The sequence below is a fragment of the Cebus imitator genome, unplaced genomic scaffold (assembly GCF_001604975.1).
Source record: "Cebus imitator isolate Cc_AM_T3 unplaced genomic scaffold, Cebus_imitator-1.0 Scaffold330, whole genome shotgun sequence".
Classification (NCBI taxonomy): Eukaryota; Metazoa; Chordata; class Mammalia; order Primates; family Cebidae; genus Cebus; species Cebus imitator.
In genome coordinates, this window is record NW_016107645.1 from 2,399,730 (window position 1) to 2,406,170 (window position 6,441).

Sequence of the window (6,441 nt, forward strand, 5' to 3'; positions counted from 1 at the left end):
GCCAGGTATGGTGACATGCACTGTAGTCCTAGCTACTCACACGCTGAAGCGACAGGATCGTTTGAGACTAGAAGTTCAAGACCAGCCTAAGCAACGTAGTTAGATCCTATATCTAAAAAAACAACGAAACAAAACAAAAACAAAGCAAACAAAACCTACCGCTGTATTTCTGGGAGGAACTTACATAGCATAAATTATTTCATAGATAATATGAATGTGTTTTGATATTTGCCCACCCATTCTCTTTTACACCACCACGCCCATACTCAGACACTCCTGGGTTTAGTTTTCCAGTAGTTCATTTAGGATTTTTCCCTCTCTGACAATAATTAACCTGCAAATTTTATTTTTCATGCTGCCTTTGCCTGATTTTGGAATCAAGGCTCTAATTACCTTACAAAATTAACTGGAATGTTTTCCTTCTTTTCTATTCTCTGAAAATATTTGCATACGGATTATCTATTGCTCAAAGGATTGGAAGATGTCTGTAAATAGTCTGGATCTATTTTTCATTAGCATTTGAAGCAACTGGGTAAATTGCTAACACTGATTCACCTCTTTTTATGGGAATTTTATATTTCTTTTTAAATTATGTTGTTGAATATAGTGAATATAGAGAATTCTTCACTAAAATATTCAAATTTGTCAGCATACAGCTATTTATGATTTTTCTCACATGAAGTTTTAAAATTAATATTCCCTTCAGCTTGAGGATCCCTGAGCCAACCAATACTACAAATTAGAACCCTAGGGGACACAAACCTATGGTCAAATATTATCCTAGGGAATGTTTTTCCTACCCAGGCCCCAAGCAGCAACAGAAAATTTTTTTGCTGTCTGCCTGCGTCTGTGTTGGAAGGTGTATTTTTTTTCTGGTTGCCTTTCCCACTCACCCGTTGTAGTCCTTCTACCTTCATTGCTTTACACAGGAGTCTCAGTTTCAGCACGTTGCCATGTGCAATGGCAGGACTTACTTTCATTCTGCACGTATGTGTTCAGACTCACGCCCCTAACTTGCTGAATTGTACAATCTCTGACCACCCACAAAGGCCACTGAAGGATTAGCTTCCATCCTTACCAGTCTGCTTTCCAGAAACCATCTCATTTCTAGCACATTATTATCCTTTCTTTCTTGTAAGCTTAACTCTGCATTTAAAAGAATGGTAAGTAACTTCATAAAGCATTTCTAGTTCTATAACAATGACAGTGTCTTTGAGTTACGCGTGTGAAATATAACAAGAAGTCAAAGCGTAGATTGGCTCCCAATGCAGCAGAGACCTGGGATCTGAGGAATGGAGTCGTCAAGACATTTAAAACCTAAAATTATGCAGGGATGCTTCATTGAGAAAGAAACATTTCAGCTGAGACTTGATGGATGTGTAAGATTATTTATACAGAGCTGGAAAGGAGGAAGAAAGCATGCTTGGTTGTAAACAGATCTTCACAATGTGAATTTAAGGCAACTTCAAATGACAGCTATTTGAAGAAAACAGCCTAAACAACAACAAAAAAATCCTGAACAAAATGGAGTAGACACACATTAGGTGAATAAGAAATAACTCTCAAAGGAGTAAAAAAATACCTCATGGTCAAGAGCTTTTGAATAAAACAAGACTGTTTATTCAGCTGTACACAAACACTGAGAGGATCACCTCAGAAAAGCCATTCCCAGAACAACTAGCCCCAAACAGACACCACTTTGAGTCTGTGTGATTGATGCTACAACAGAGGCCGATGGTGAAGTGGCTGGATCTTAGCTGGAAACTGGCCACTCCAGTGTCAGTGAGGAACAAGATGTCCTCAGACAGAAGCCCGATATCTGAGCAATGATGACTGTACAGATGACGTAAAAACCAAGGCGAAATGAACCCCTCTCATAGGTGACATAAACATTGGCTAAACTTTATCCTGCTCTAAGCACAAGATCAAGCCTGCTTTCCACATTGCAAAGTAGATCAGAGGCATTTTTATTCATGAAGGGGATAAAACCTAAGGATAAAAACCATGCGTTCTAGTTGTAAATGTAGCTTTTATGGATAACATAAGAGGTGTGAACGAAATGATAAAAGGAATGAGGGTGGCCGGACTGTGTTTCCCCATTCTTATTAAGAGAAGACAAATTCAAACACATAGTAAAGTGTTTTGTTTTGTCTTCTCACTTGGGTCCAAAATAAAAGCAGGTGATTAATAGTTTGTGAGCTAAATCCTTTTTGAAACAGGAGTATTATTGGGTGATTCTAAACAGATGAAAGGATCAAGTCCTGTTCATATGAAATAAACACTACTTAAAACCAAGCTCTTTGAACATCTGCATCCAGGAGGAAAATCTTAATTATCTGACAAAAGGCCATTTAATCACTAAGATCTGAGTAAGTTGAACAAGTATCGAAAATCTCTCACCTTCCCTCCACCTTGCATGTAAAAACATCAGTGAAGGTTATTGAAGAAACAGGCGTTGTCTATGTTGAGCTCTGGATCCCCTGGCTGCCTCAGCAATCGACTCCTCAAGAGAAAATATTGGAGTAAGAAAATCTACAACTAAATGTTCCTCCACCATTGTAGTAAAATTTCTAGACCCAAATATGGAATTTTTTTTGGGCTGTTTTCTACTTTTCCCATCAAACCATTCTAGGGATCAGAGCTCATTCAAACTCACCTGCAGTTGCTAAATGGAGTATTTTGTGTTCAAGATGCAATATTTTATTTCATGTTTTCTCCTAGAAAGAGAAGTGGACATGATCAAAAGAAAACAATTTAAGAAGTTGTTGAGACCAGGTGCAATGGCTCATACCTGTAATCCCAGTGGTTTGGGAGGCCAAGGCAGGAGGATCTCTTCAGCCTAAGAGCTCAAGACTAGCCTCTATGAAAAAAAATACATATATATATATATATATATGTGTGTGTGTGTGTGTGTGTGTGTGTATTTTTTTAAAGAAGTTGTTGAATTAAGGCATTGTAAATGGAATAACTATTCAGCCACAAAAACAATGAAATGCTATCATTTGAGGCAACACATATGTAACTGGAGGACATTAGTCACGTGAAATAAGCCAGGAACACAAAGTTAAACACCACATGTTCACTCATATGTTGAAGCTAAAAAAATAAATAAATAACTTATCTCATAGAAGTAAAAAGTAGAACAGAGGATACTAGAGTCTGGGAGGGGAAGAGGAAGGGAGAAATAGTGAAAAATAACAACAAGATAGTAGAAATAAGTTCTAGTGTTCCATACCACAGTAGGAGGGCTATAATTAAGAAGAATATACTATATACCGTAACTAGAAGGAGGATATGGAATGGTCCTAATACAAAGGAATAATAAATGTTTGAAATGTTGGCTAATTACCCTTACCTGATCACTATGTATTTTATTTATATATATATATATATATATATATATATATATATAATATCAAAACATCATTATTCTATGAATATGTACAATTATTTATCAATTTTTAAAATTTTAACATAATAAACCTATGTCTTTAAAATTTTTTTAAATTTTAACATAAGACACCTAACATAATGTCTATGCTAATTAGCTCAAGTTAGCCATTCCACAACATACACGTATTCCCAAACATGTAGTTTATGTTAGTAAATAAAAGACATTGTAAATAGTTATAAAGGAAAGAAGTAAAATGACCTGGATTCTAGCATTCTACAATTTACTTGCTATATAATGATGGACAAGTGACTTAATCTCTAAGTCCTTTGCTATAAAATGGGGATAGTAACAATATCTTGTTTATCTGACAATGTGGTGTTGGGGACCATATGATCATGCATGTGAAGATGCAGATAGAAGGTAATGTGACCTTAAAGGCAGTGTGGCCTAGAAACTTTCCATTGAAATCCGCTTATTCTCTTTTAACCCACATGCGGGGAGCCATTGCTCTATGCAAGGCACACTGTTGGACACCAGAGATAAATGTGACTTCATCACTAGCCCTCTTTCCTCAAAGAATGCCCAGCTTTGTGATGAACCTGAGTTACGTGTATATTTACAAAACAGAAAGAGCTAAATGCCTTACCGAGGAAAAGATAAAGTACTTCAGGAGTTCAGAAGATTAAGAGGCCTCTTCCAGTTCAGCATCTTCCAAAACAATTTCCGTCACACTCCAGCACTTGGGAAGTTAAAAGAAGTTACGCTCAAAAACAGATAAATTTGAGGAACACTGGCTGAAAAAATATTTAATTGATTTCTTTCACTAGGACTTTTCAGAACTTTTAATATTCAAGCATGCATTGTAGGTTAGGCACTGTGTCTCACACCTGTAATCCCAGCACTTTCAGAGGCTAAGACAAAAGGATAGCTTGAGTTCAGGAGTTCAAGATCGGCCTGGCCAGCATAGCTAGACCTCATCTCTACCAAAAATAAAAATAAAATAGCTAAGTGTGGTGGTCTGTGCCTGCAGGTCCCCCTTAGTTGGGAGGCTGAGGCAGGATGATTGCTTGAGCCTCGGATATGAAGGCTGCAGTAAGCTATGATCATGTCACTGCATCCAGCCTGGGTGACAGAGTGAGATCCTGTCTTAAATAAAAAAAGAGTTGCCTGTACTTACTACCATCCATTTCTTCTTAAACTTACATCAATAAATCATTTTCCTCCATAATCCCATAGAAACATCTCACAAGGATACCAATCTAAGATCAATTCTTCATCTTCTTTCGATCCACCCTTTCAACAACTTTTGATCTTGTGGCCCCTGGGATGCTATTCTCTGTTGCTTCTCCTCCTATGTCACTGGGCAGTCATTTTTAGTTTCTTCTGCTGGTCCTTATTCCTCTTGCTGACCTATCTTCCTATCTTCTCTGTCCTTTTAGTTTTTTTCTCCAATTGCTCTATCAATTACTAAAAAGGGGACCTTTTAAATTTCCAATCACAATTGTAGACTTGTCTATTTCTCCTATGTCAGAATTTGTTTCATGTATCTGAAGCTCTTTTACTGGAAAGGTGTGCATCTACGATTGTTGTATCTTCTTAACTAACTGCCCTTTCACATTTATAAAATATCTATCTTTATTGCTGATAATACTCCTCGTCATTAAGTCTGTTTTTTCATGATGCTAATATCGTAATTCTAGCTTTCTTACGATGATCCTTGGCATAATATATTTTATTCCATTCTTTAACTTTCAACTTATCTGTACTTTTGTATTTAATGTGCATCTTATTTGAGTAATATAGATAGGGCTTTTTAAAAATATAATCTGACACTCTGCAGTTAGCCATTGACAATGTAATCTTTAATGAGATTACATTCAGTTCTAGCATCTTTAACTGTTTCTATTTTTCTTGTCTCTGGTTTGGTCCTCTGTACCTCCTTTCTTGCCTTCTTTTACAGTAATTATTTCCTTAAAATTAAATTTTAATTATTCTATGGGCTTCGTCACTATATTTTACTTTATTTTAATGATTTTCCTCAGGATTATAATATATTTTCTAAGATTATTTTGGTTCTATTATAATTAATATTATAACTTACAAAAGAAAGTTGAATAACCTTTCAACAGTAGGTTAGTCTAGTTGTACATAACCTTAAGCTTTTTAGTTGGTGGTGTTGTTCCCTGGCACTTTTTGGTTTGGTTTATTTTTAAGCAATTGTCCTAGTAAGTGTGTGAGTTTGGTGTTCTTTGTATTTTTCTGTGTGGAGTTTCCTGAGCTTTCTGAATCTGTAAATTGAGTATTTCACCAAATGTGAGAATTTTCCCACCTTTATTACTTAAAGCCCTTTTAGCCCCGTTCTCTCTCTCCTCTCCTTCTAGAACTACAATTAACATTTGTTAATTTTCTTGATGCTATTCTATATTTCTTTGAAATTCTCTTCATTTTTGTCAAATTTCTATTAATCTGTCTTCAAATGAATCATGATTTTATGCCTTATTAGGTAGGATCTATAATCCTAAAGATTTTACCCTTAATCCTAGAATGTGTTGTCTTAACTCCTGTGATGTAATATTTCTGAGTTTTCAATAGAAAGTCTAAGGTAGTTGGCGGCATCTCTGTACTCTATCTTATCTGAAACTCTAGTATCTCTTATCCTGTTCTCTGATAAACCATTTAGCTTTTGATTCAAAGTAGGCAATCTCTGCGAGACCTCATAAAGTCTTTCCCTGTGTGTGGGAAGCTCAGCTCTTGTTCAAGGACCATACTGTGGAGGACCCATGCTATCCAAGCCCTTGTTCAGGGAATCATGCTGTAAGACATCCATGCAGATTTCTTTGGCACTCCCTGCCTGTTTCCATGCAACTTTCTCTTCTTAGCTACCCTTCTGTGCAAATTCCAACTGCCTCAGCATCCTAGAACTCTTATCTTTGAATTATCAATTCACAGAGAGTGCTGCTTCACTTGGGTCTACCTTCTCTGCTTTGTAAAAAGAAAGTGCCTTCAGACAAAAAGCCGGCACAATCACAAGCATCACCTTGTTTGTC